This window comes from Alosa alosa, chromosome 5 (genome assembly GCF_017589495.1).
Source record: "Alosa alosa isolate M-15738 ecotype Scorff River chromosome 5, AALO_Geno_1.1, whole genome shotgun sequence".
Classification (NCBI taxonomy): domain Eukaryota; kingdom Metazoa; phylum Chordata; class Actinopteri; order Clupeiformes; family Clupeidae; genus Alosa; species Alosa alosa.
In genome coordinates, this window is record NC_063193.1 from 3419838 (window position 1) to 3432493 (window position 12656).

A 12656-nucleotide genomic window follows, 5' to 3' on the forward strand; every position below is an offset into this window, starting at 1 on the left:
TTGTCCCCCCTGCACACTATTTTCACAAAGAAAAATATCCATACCCATGATGCTTGACTGACTTGACAGTTTGTGTGTGACAGTGTATAAATAAAAATGGCTTTTCAGAAAAATGACACTAAAACAAAACAGAGGTCAATCATATATCAACAGCTTTTATTAAAAGTTAAAATCCAAAAGGTGAACCATGGACTTTTAGGTGAGGCTTTGCATAAACTTAACCGTTAATCCTTAAAGGTGTACCGCCACACCGGTGTGATGGGAATGTTGGAAAATGAATGTTCTAAAGAATATCTGGGTTCATTGATTTCAACCAGAGCCTTAAACATGTAGATAGATATAGATATATAAGGCTCTGATTTCAACATAGAATTTTAGAACCTTCAATTGTTGCGGAACGGAATCTTATGCTAGAATGTTCAAAAACCCACACCTTTAAAGGGGTTAAATGGTAAAATGTCCTTACATGGAGCATTTACAACTCACATCCACGCAGTGGCGCAAAAAGTGGGTATGCGCTATATGCGGCGCATAGGGGCACAGCACCATGGGGGCGCCAAAGCGATGGTAAAAATAATAATAATAACTTATTAATAACAATATAAATAACTAATAATTTCCTCAATGTTAAATAACATTTTAGAACATTAACAGGCTAGAGTAGACGCCCTATCTCATAAGATTCTATCATAGAATTTTGACATAAAAGAAGGAGTGGGGGCGCCGTGAGCTTGAGTGAGCAGGAATGCAGTAGTGAGTTTTCGTCTGTGGAAAAAGATGGATAAAAAAAAAAAGCTGTTGGGGGCTAAAAATATAAAAAGAAAGGGGAAATGAGATGGCATGTCAAGGGATGCGACAGTAGTTAAAAAAGTGGATGGTGAAAAGCAACAGGTAGGATTTAAAGTGTGACGTCTGTGCTTGGAAGCACATGTTTCATGTTCATGTTATTCGTGTTACCAGACTAACTAGCGTTTGCTAAGCCGATTGAAACATATGAGCTACCATGCTCATACTTAGCCTGGCTAGCGCCACCACTTCTCAATGAGACGTGGTCTGGGAACCAAACATTAATTTTCTCGTATTTGAAAAAAATGCCCAGATCCGTTTATTGGGTGCCACGGATGTCTATCAAATGCGTCTGTGCATAGCTCATCATCGTCTTGCTTTCCCCCTTGTTCTGTGATTGGTCCCCTATCTCAGGCGAAAATTTGCTCCATGGTCTCCAGGCTGCCTTAGCAGCGTGAATCAAATCGTGCGCAAGGCAGCATGGGAACACCCAGGCTAGCTCATACTGCACCTGTAATGGCAAACTGCAAACAGAAATGTCACACTAGCAACAACTACAGTACATGTTTCCATTTCCTAACAATGAAGAATTCTTGTAATAACTTAATATTGTGCTGTCAATGTGGCGCAAACAAAGGCTAGAGTTGGATCAGCCTTATCCTTTGTGAGCAACAGCAGCAAAGGACGTTATAAGAACCGTTTAGACTCTCTTAAAGTGACAATGCGACATTTAACAATACTTCAAGTTCAAATCGGCAGAATTCCTTAAAAAATAATAATATTTAATACATTATTGGCCTTTTGTTTTACTTTAGTTGTTTGTTTTTTTTGGGTGGGGTGGGGGGGCGCCAATTTGTTGTTGCATACCCCTCAAAAAATGGGTAGCTATGCCCTGCATCTACGCTTTGACTCACAACCTGCAGTGGCATCCTGGCTGCTGATTTGAGTCAAGGTCCAACCGTTAAAGGACAATTCCGGCACAAAATGAACCTAGGGGTTAATAACACATGTGTACTGAGTTCGACCGTTCGCTGGGATTTATTTTCATGCTAGTCGAATGTGACCAGTTTCATTGCAAACCGCTAATTAGCGATTAACGCTAGCCTTCGGGGCACACGTACAGTAGAAAGAAATTGCTATTTCTATACAACTAACAAGGCTCAAAATAGCACCACACTTACACAGTAGCATAATGAGGGTCTCTACATGTAAACCGAAGCATTGAGAACTTTGTAAGTGTACAGGCAGTTTATTAAAAAGAAACACATTACCGTTCACGTCTGGTTCACATACAGGCAGGCGCCTTGGGAAAACAGAACTCTGGGATGTGAAGTGAATCTTGCGTGAAACGTTGTTGCTGAAAGAAAGGACTGTGCAAAAGAGAAGCACTGAAAGCAACATGAGACATAAGAGATGGCAAGTTATTTGAACGAATTTGAAGACATCGAGGATGAACCCTTATTGGACGTCGGAATATACCAACGAAGAGCTGCGGGAGCTCCTTGAAAGGGCTATGAGAGAGAGAGCAACCTGTAGTCAATGCCGCTTCTGGAAACTGTAGGCTACCTGCGGACATTGTGAAGCTATGGCCCCCGAAGAGGAGTGCCTGTGTTGCATGGAGTGGGACCTGTTGCGTCGCGACCCCCAAGAGACGCAGTGTTTTGTAGAGTCTGAAGATTTGCCCTCATTGATAAACAGGGCTGTAGTTGAAACTTTCTTCCATGTCCCGAAAAGAAATTGGAGGCGGCGATCCATACCAGAGGGACCAGATGGACATCCACTAAGTAAGTGTACACTATACAAGTTATGTTACATCGGAGCTATTATTTCTGATAGGCCTATATTGAGCAAATTACATTTGATTTTAGTTCACATCGCCTGCCTGTATATGTGAACCAGACGTGAACGGTAATGTGTTTCTTTTTAATAAACTGCCTGTACACTTACAAAGTTCTCAATGCTTCGGTTTACATGTAGAGACCCTCATTATGCTACTGTGTAAGTGTGGTGCTGTTTTGAGCCTTGTTAGTGGTATAGAAATAGCGATTTCTTTTTACTGTAAGTGTGCCCCGAAGGCTAGCGTTAAACGCTAATTAGCGGTTTGCAATAAAACTGGTCACATTCGACTAGCATGAAAATAAATCCCAGCGAACGGTCGAACTTGGTACACATGTGTTATTATTCATTTTGCGCCGGAATTGTCCTTTAAGACTAACACCTTGCTGTCGGTCATCGGAAATAATCTCAATGTTACCATCAGACAACTGCACTAGCTGGGGAAAACCCAAAGAGATGAACAACGAGTGGGAAAAAAATGTTTACTTTGAAGTTTCTTTCTTTTTAAAAACAACTTGTCCTCAAAAAAACCCTGTGATTTTGGCAAATAATCGTAGTTGCTCAAGCGGACCATTACGCATAATTGTTTCTGCCAGTTCAAAGCCATTATCTGTAATGGCTGGATCAAAGTTGTCCCAGATTGAAGGGATCTGGAGAGGATTGGGGCTCCTTCTTTGGAGTGCAGCTTTCACCACATGTGTCATCCTATAGTGATGCTTTGTACAGAGCCCCAGAGCCTCTGTGCTGATTCCCAGTGAAGCTGTAGAACACAGAGTTTGTCTATTACAAAACAAGACTGATGCGTCTTTTCTCTCTCTCTCTCTCTCTCTCTCTCTCTCGGCGGGAAAAAAAAGCAGTGTTTGTACAACGATGTATGAAAAGACACTTTACAAGCCTTGTTGTGTGTGTGTGTAGGGGGGGGTATTCTTTTCCTTTTTAGTGTAGAGTTCAGTTCTGAAACAGAGAGCACTGAGTTCATGGTATAACCTGTTAGAACTGCAGTCATATGGAACGATGTACAGTAACTGCACAAAAATAAACAAAGATGGCAGTGAGCGAGCACTGTTTTGGTTGGCAGACAAAGCCGAGCGAACGTGTGGCAAGTCTCAAAGCCACAGGAAACAATAAGGAAGAAGGGGGAAAGATAGCGTCTCTAATTGAATTAAGCGCCTGTGGTTGCATGTTGACTTCAGGGCCAATCAGTGAAGCACAATGTCAAGCAAAGCAAAAGTGTTTGCGTAGGTCACTGAGCTAACTTGGTGCATGCATCCCAGAAAATAAACACACCCGATTTCCATTTGTTATATTTCGCCAAGCGGCTACAGCAATTTGATATGTTTATTCGCAACGCTATCGAGTAACATTATAACTCTTATGCATATAAACACCCCCAGTCTCTAGCAAGAGGTGTTGCAAGACATTTGGTTGACAAGCTATACAGCATTACAAGTATTTCCATCAACAGCATAATTAAAGGCGTGCATCCATTTTTTTTTCTTCAAACATTTCTGTTGCATCTCCCAGCACACAAAACATACACACACACACACTCTCACTAACACAAACCCTTTTGCATGTTTGGCATCGGAATATTTCTAACAGACTGATGGCTGCTTCCAGCCCATGTCTGTTTATAGAAACACGAGTTTCCATCTGCCTGAAAGCCATTTCTGCAGGGTGAGCTGCGCTCTATCGCTGCCTCGTTTCTCCGCCTGCCCCTCCTTGCCCATGGCAGTGGCACGCCGCATTTTTTGGGCGCCTTTTTCCGGCCCTTCAGAGCTCGGCTGTGTTTTCCACTGCAGTGCCGCGGCCTGATTGACTTGGCCTTTAAGGCTTTTCCACCGCGGGGCGAGCCCTCCATCTGGGACGCGAGAGCCTCTGGGTCGCCAGTGGCGACAGGGCGAAGCTCGGCCCGCTTCTGACCCATTATACGATCCTCTGTGGTGAAGCGAGGTCTCGAGCGCGCCGTTTCCTGTGGCCCCAGAGGATGACGTACAGGGCTCAAAAAAGGAAGCCGACTCCCCAAATGATGATAAATACGAGGCCGTCTCACTAACAACCCCGCAGAAACCCTGGAGGGAAAAAATGAAAGAAAGAGAAGAAGGGGGCAGACTACCGTTGGTAAGAGGAGAGCATGTGGGGAATGGGTGAAGCTGTGTGACTAGGGAATAAATGCAACTTTTTTATTATGATAATGTCACATTATCCTCTCTGGCTGTCTGTATGTAGGCATTCATTCATTGCCTGAAAACATCTTACTTTATATAAATGATTAAGTGTGTGTGTGTGTGTATGTGTGTGTGTTTGAGTTTGTGTAACAAGGTCTTTTCTTTAAGCCGTACTAAATGACAGGTGTGTTTATGAGACTTACTATAAACATCAAACAAGGACTGTCAGCACACACCTGCACATCTGTGGCAGAACTTGAGAGGAAAGAAGATCAGCATAAAACAAAGACAGAGGAAAACCCTCCACACACACACACAAATGGCCTTCCCCTCCCTCCTCTACCCCTATCGCTTAGAAGGATAACGTGGTGATTCGGACGGGAAATTTCCCTCCTGTGGGAAAACAGGCTGGAACACAGCGCCGCAGCTCTTATTTATTTGCCCTTGACTCGTTCTCTGCTAATTACGAGCACTAGAAGATAAGCAGGCACAGGGATCAGAGCAAAGAACAAGCACCTACAGCAAGATGAACGTCACCACCCCCACAACCCCCAACTCACACACACACACACACACACACTCATACACACACGACCCCAAAACTTTCATCCACGAGTAATTAATCAGCTTCTGACTCTGCGATCTGCTCCATTGGGTTTTTTGTGAGCGGAGACTGTAGCTTGAAAGCCTGGAAATTTGCACCCCGTAGAAGAGATTACAAGTCTAAAAGCCAAATCTTATCAACAGAGGAGACCTCCCTGATAGAAACCCCCGATGGGCATGGCAACATATTGCTCCTATGTGAGTGAGTGTGTGTGTGTGTGTGTGTGTTTTTCTTTCTCTGACGTGCAAAGGGCACTGGAGTCACGGCTTGCTCACTTGGAATCCAAAGCAGTGTGCCGGTTACTTTGAGCATTACACACAGAGAGACTTGCACTAGCACTCACGCATGTAGAATTTCTTTTTGGTGAATGCAAGCACAACATATAAAAGCATTCTTCATATTCCTGTCCTCCAAGCTTCTCTGTATGTCAAAGGTCATTCACAGGGTTCATGTTCAAGGTTAGAAAACCAAATGATTTTCTGATACAGCACGGAAGACTCATTGCACACACATGCGAAACATTCTTTTAAAGTATATTTTTGGGGCTTTTTGTCTTTAATGGACTATATGCCATGGAGGCTCTTCAGTGAGCACATTTATTTCTGGTGGAGCATCAGTAACAGCATCTTCTGTTCTATTCTGCTCCTTTTGTGTTCACTCCCACACTAAACATCCTATTTATGCCCAACAGGGCAACTCTTTCAACCTCGACACACACATAAATCCTTCAGCATTTGAACGTGGTCATTCAATAAGTGTAACACCCAACCGGGTCTGTAAACAGGTACGCTAAAACAATGCAGGTCATGGTCCATCCATCAGAAGGGTTTGTGCTGGCTGAAAAGCTTTCCAGGAAGTGTGTGGCATATAGGCAATTTACACGACAGTGGAGATAGACAGGAAGTGAGGTGGGAGAGAGAGAGATGACCATGGGTGGGAATCGTTCTGTGGTTCTTTGGGTGTGTATACTCCGAATCGCACCCAGATTCCCATGAGTGTGTATACTCGATCATTGGAAGGGCCAGCTATACATCTTGTTTTTTAGGACAGTCTAGGCTACCCATATCTAGCATCATATGATGTGATGATACTTGAATATTTCTTATATCAGCTGATGTATAAAGCAGCCCAAGGCATAGTTGATCTGTGCATGCTTTTTAACCATTAATATTTTTCAAAAGTTCAAAAGTAAACTTCTTTTCAATTTATCCATAGCATTAAAGATATATACATATATACATATTATATTGAAATATAATGGATTGAAATATAATAAATATGATGGGGTGGTACATTTCATAATAAAATAGCCCTACTTATCCGCGTGGTCAAGTTATTGACTTAACATATATGCCTTCAATTAGAAATGTCATTTGCTTAGCAATGATAGTGTCAAAACTGTAATGTAACTGTAATTGTGTGATGGAGTGGTTGGATTAAGCTTGACGGATCACCTCGTAGTAATGAAAAAACAACAATGCAAAAGAATGTCAGAATTGTTCTGCTTATGTTCTTGTTTGGTCCACAGGCAGACATTAAATTGTCTTTGATTTAATTTCAAGTAACAGTACGTTATTTACAGACAAAACTAGTTAATGTGATGGGGTGGTAAATCAACCAAAAAATCCTAAAATATTTGGCAAAAAACATGATTTTATTCTGAATAAATATGTCTAATGTCATCAGGAAAATATATTTAATTCTGAAAATAACAAAGGTTTGATTAGAATATAATGTAAAAATGTAAATGTAAATTAGTTTTCTAGGCTAAGTATACTGGCGTATACAAGGAATTTGGTCTCTGCATTTATATCATCCGTGAATTAGTGAACACACCAAGCACACAGTGAACACAGAGTGAGGTGAAGCACACACTAACACGGAGCAGTGAGCTGCCTTGCTACAGCGGCGCTCAGGGAGCAGTGAGGGGTTAGGTGCCTTGCTCAAGCCTGAAGCCCTAACCAGTAGGCCATGACTGCCCCATAACATTTACATGGTGATATTTAATAAAAAACAAAATATATACGCTATATAAATAAAAGTGACTTGACCTGACTTGATATTTTAGATGCATGTCATGTCGGTCAACCCGGACACATGCACTTGTGAAAAATGGTTAAAAACAGTGTGATACTCTTTAATAATAGTATTTTCTTGCAGCCTACGTCATGTTAACAAGAACCATTGAATTATTAGCTTTAGGCGTTAGAAACACACTTTGTCTTTAGTTTGGGCCTTATGAATCTCATTAAATGTTGTGGACGCAAAAGGCACCCGTTTCATAGAATGACCCTTAAATAATAATGTCAGCCCAATGTTGGAGGCATTGCAAAAATGTGCTGTAATTTCTAAGGCGGATTAAAGATCAAGACAAAAAGGGGAATCCCCACTTTGTATTTTCCCATTAAATGATACTTGACATTCAATTAAGTAATTGCGCAAAAAAAAAACAATCTGCACAATCTACTGTAAGAGTAAACAATAACATAAATACATACAGAAACGCCCTTGAGTTGGGGCTACTCCTGAGTAAATAAGATAGCATTAACAATGTTGCAAGAGAAAACATTTCCTTCTTGAAAAGCTGCATAGCCTGAACTGGAATGAATTCAGCATTCCATTTTCTGACTATCAGGCCACCAAGATACTTTGGACACCCTGGTAACAGGTACTGTGCATATTATTTTCTACATAAACTACAAAACAAGTAGTTGTAGTCTCCAACGTGCAGTTGTGAATTCCTATTTCTCTATTGCATTACAAAGCATTTTATTCAAAATGTGAAGCATATTTGTTAGTTGTAAACCTAAAGTTGTAAATTAATGTTCAGCAATGTCAACCCCTCTGGATTTCCTCACAGGCTGACATGAAAGTCAAAGCCACCCTAATTGTGATAGTTTCACTCTTTTGTCATATCACACCAATCCTATGCAATGTGATTAAATGTCAAGTTATATTCTTCCTGGTATGCAGTTACAGCTAGTCATGTGCTATAATTTAACAGATAATAACATAATGTAGCCAATATCCTTCATGTGCAAAAATATAAAAATCCATATTATTTTCTGGCTAGGATGGACAAAACAACACGGTGCTAGCCATGCCAAGCACAGGAAATTATCATTCTTTTTACATATTTTTGGGCTTTTTGCCTTTATTCAGATAGCACGGTGGAGTGTGACAGGAAGGAAGTGGGAGAAAGAGATGTGAGGTGAGATTGGGAAATGACCGCAGGTCAGACTCGAACCTGGGTCCCTGAGGGCACTCGGACCTAAACATGGTATGGACACTGTAGCCAGTTGCACCACAGCGCCCCCCAAAGGTAAATCTCAACACTGCTAACTATAATTCATAATAATTGCATCTTCAAAGTTTCAGTGGTATTTGTAAATTTAAAGAATGGATGTTTATAATATAGGGTTTTGTAAAGATATAAGAGTCTTTTAAATACAATTAATGTAAATGTCTCCACAGTACGTATTATTAATGGTGGTATGTGAATAGGTATACATGAACATTTAACTAAATTTCTTGAAGTACCTTAAAGACCCATTTTGAACTGACAATCAGTAAATACTGAAATATGTTGGTCCAGAGACTGTCATTAGTGTCATTAGTGGTGCAGTCTGGTACAGTATGCTTTTAGTCAGGTACAAACATCTCTGGTAGGAGTAAAGTTATTAGGTATTAAAAGTAAGGTATTAAATGCTAAAAAAACAAAATCAATGGATACAAAATCAATACACATTCACATTCTCCTATAGATTTCACTATTTCAACACAAAATGGTACTCCAATAGAGAGAGTAACTTCCTACAAATACCTAGGTATTTGTCTTTTGGGGTCCATATTGAGAGGCTGTTAAAAAAAACTCACACCCAAGTCAGGTTTTTATTTTAGATTAAAGAAGTGCTTTCCTTATTCAGCAAGGAAAAGGTTGGTGCAGAGCACATTCTTATGAGTGTTGGATTATGGTGACCTAATTTATATGCACTCTACTTCATCTTTATTTAAAAAAAACTAGATGTTTTATACCACTCAGCCCTGCGTTTCATTACAGGTGCAGCAGCCAGGACTCACCACTGCATTCTGTATAAAACTGTACAATGGTCCTCCCACAATTCCAGTTATTGATTTTCATTGCTAAAGCTCTAATGGGTAAATTACCCCTCTACATTTCAATTTTGCTTACTTACCATAATAGTGTTTACAGGACAAGGTCGTCAGAAAAAATACTAAATAGATAGATAGATACAGTACCCTCCAGAATTATTGGAACCTCTGCTAAAGTTAAACTTAAAACCGGTATAAAAAACAATCTGTTGGTAATTTATTGTAATCTCACAATTAAAAAAAAATAGGAAAAATCCAACCTTGAAGAGAAGCAAAAAATTCCATAAGAACCACTTTTGGAGAGTTACAGACAAAGGTATCATCTTGGGGTCACCAAGTCCCCCAAAAAATTCTAAAGTGACCTCACTGCAAATAGATTATTTAGAGGGCATGCCAGGTAAAAGCCTGTCCAGTCATTTAATTACCAATGTAAATGGCAGGAGTTACTGAATGGTACAGTGACTTTGTCTGGAAGTGTAGTCTATTGTTAGCCTGGAGGACCAGACACAATCTGAAAGATTAAGGCTCTGGCCATGAATAACGTAATAAGTATAAGTATAAGTATAAATACTCTTTTGATCCCGTGAGGGAAATTTGGTCTCTGCATTTATTCCAATCCGTGAATTAGTGAACCACACTCAGCACACAGTGAACACACAGTGAGGTGAAGCACACACTAATCCTGGCGCAGTGAGCTGCCAGCAACAACAACAGCGCTCGGGGAGCAGTGAGGGGTTTGGTGCCTTGCTCAAGGGCACTGCAGCCGTGCCTACTGGTCGGGGTTCAAACCGGCAACCCTACGGTTCCAAGTATGAAGCGCTAACCAGTAGGCCACGGCTGCCCACTCGAGGGGCGGCACCAAGCACGCATTTGAAAATCTCACTGCACAAATTTGGATAACGCTATGCGATCAATGTTACAGTTTTTCTCAGTCGCTTTGGTGCTTTTCTCACATCACTATTAACATTTGCACAGCAGTTAGTGCATTTCTCAAAACAAACTGCAAAACCTAGTGGTTAACCTGCAAAAGCACGTCACTTGCTCAAAATGGATAGTCCATTCCTCAAAAGCAAGTATTTATGTCAATGAAACTGCCAGTGTCATCAAAATGAGAAGTCTTGACACCATCGTTTATGAACAAGATAGTCAAATGGCTTTGTCATGTTTTCATTACGACAGTTTATGCTCTCAGTGTCATGCAAAAAAAGGCCAGAACTCGTTGACACTACCTGAACATGCTCAAGACAGCACTATACAGTACTTGTACAGCCATTTGAAAACTACAGTAAAGTTACACATTGCTGTAGTTAGGGGAGTAAGTGAGTACAAGACACTGAATTTGTACGTTTCACAGTTTTACTGTATATGCTCTTTGCAATTCTACAGCATTGTGACAGAATTTGATAACTAGTTCACCAATTTTGTATGTAATGACTCAAGCAATGAAATGAAGACTATTAGTTTTATTGGGAACAACTATTACTGTAAGCATCCATAAGTATAGTTCATTTTGACTGACATGACAAAGCAACTGATACATGTTCAAAAGCATTTGCAATTTGTTCAGAGGAAGGAGAAATTGCTACTATGATGTACACAAATTACTAAATGTTGTGGAGGTTGAACTAATAGTTATGAGAATTTTCATTCTGATCTGAGAAAAGCACCAAAGCAACTGAGAAAAACTGTAACTGACTGATTCCGGACTTCGACGCAATTGGATAACACTACGTCTGTCATCTGTTTAGCTCGCCTCTGGCCCGCCTATATCAGATACACAGATGTGATTGGTTCCTTGCGATTCAAGGGGCAAAAGTTACATGCATCATAACTCGTTGCCAGAGTCTCTCGCTGAGCAAATGCTTTCACAAGAACTCTGGATTCCCAGTAGGTAATGAAAATTTGGCTAGAAACACTTTAGGTGTGTTTGGCGTACATAGAAGAATGGCTATACTGAAAAGAACCCCATGGCTAATGAGAGTTATGGTGGAGGGGCTGTTTTTATTCCCAAAGGCCTTGGGAACCTAATTAAGGTGCATGGTATCATGAACATCAAGAAAATGCTGAACATTAAATCAAGCTTCGGACATTGCCATCTCAGTCCCCTGATCTAAACTCCATAGGAAAACATTGGGGTGAGTCAAAGAGGAGAATGCACAAGTGTGGACCTATGAATCTGGACGATCTGTGGAGATTTTGTAAAGACGATCGGTCTTAAATCCCTTGCTTTGTATTCTCTAACTTTATGGGGTAAATAAGGAGAATATTGCAAGCTTTTACAAATTACAACAGATTATTTTTTATACCGGTTTTTATTCAACTTCAGCAGAGGTGCCAACAATCTTGGAGGGTACTGTAGATAGATAGATGTAGATAGATAGATAGATAGATAGATAGATAGATAGATAGATAGATACTTTATTGATCCTCAAGGGGAAAATTAGTTATTCCATCAAATTTAGGGGCAGCCGTGGCCTACTGGTTAGGGCTTCGTGCCTGTAACCGAAGGGTTGCCCACATCCATGGCTGAAGTGCCCTTGAGCATGGCATCTAAGCCCTCACTGCTCCCCGAATGCCGCTGTAGCAGGCAGCTCACTGCTCCGGGTTAGTGTGTGCTTCACCTCACTGTGTGTTCACTGTGTGCTCTGTGTGTTCACCAATTCACGAATAGGATAAGTGCAGAGACCAAATTCCTTGTATACGCAAATATACTTGGCTTAGAAACCTGATTTACATTTACATCAACAAAAACAGAACTTGGTAAAACAGCTTTCTCATCTTATGCACCTAATGTCTGGAATGAACTCCAAAAATCCTTAAATCTACGATCACTTCACCTTTCAATACTTTTAAAAACCTTTTAAAGTCAACTTTGACTGAACAGTGCAATTGTATGTATTTTTAACCTTTTTGCCGCCAGTCTTGGCCAGAACTCCTTGGGAGAAGAGTTATTGTAACTCAATGGGACTTTTCCTGGTTTAAAAAAATTATATAAATAGCCTTCTTAGTGTTTTAAAAAGGCCATTTGACTCGAAAATGACAATACAGTCCAGCTGAAAAGTGGTGTTTCCGACATAATTATGCTTTTAAACGAAAGTTTGACTGGTACATTCACAAAAACACCCTTTGCATTTTGGCGAGAGTTACGC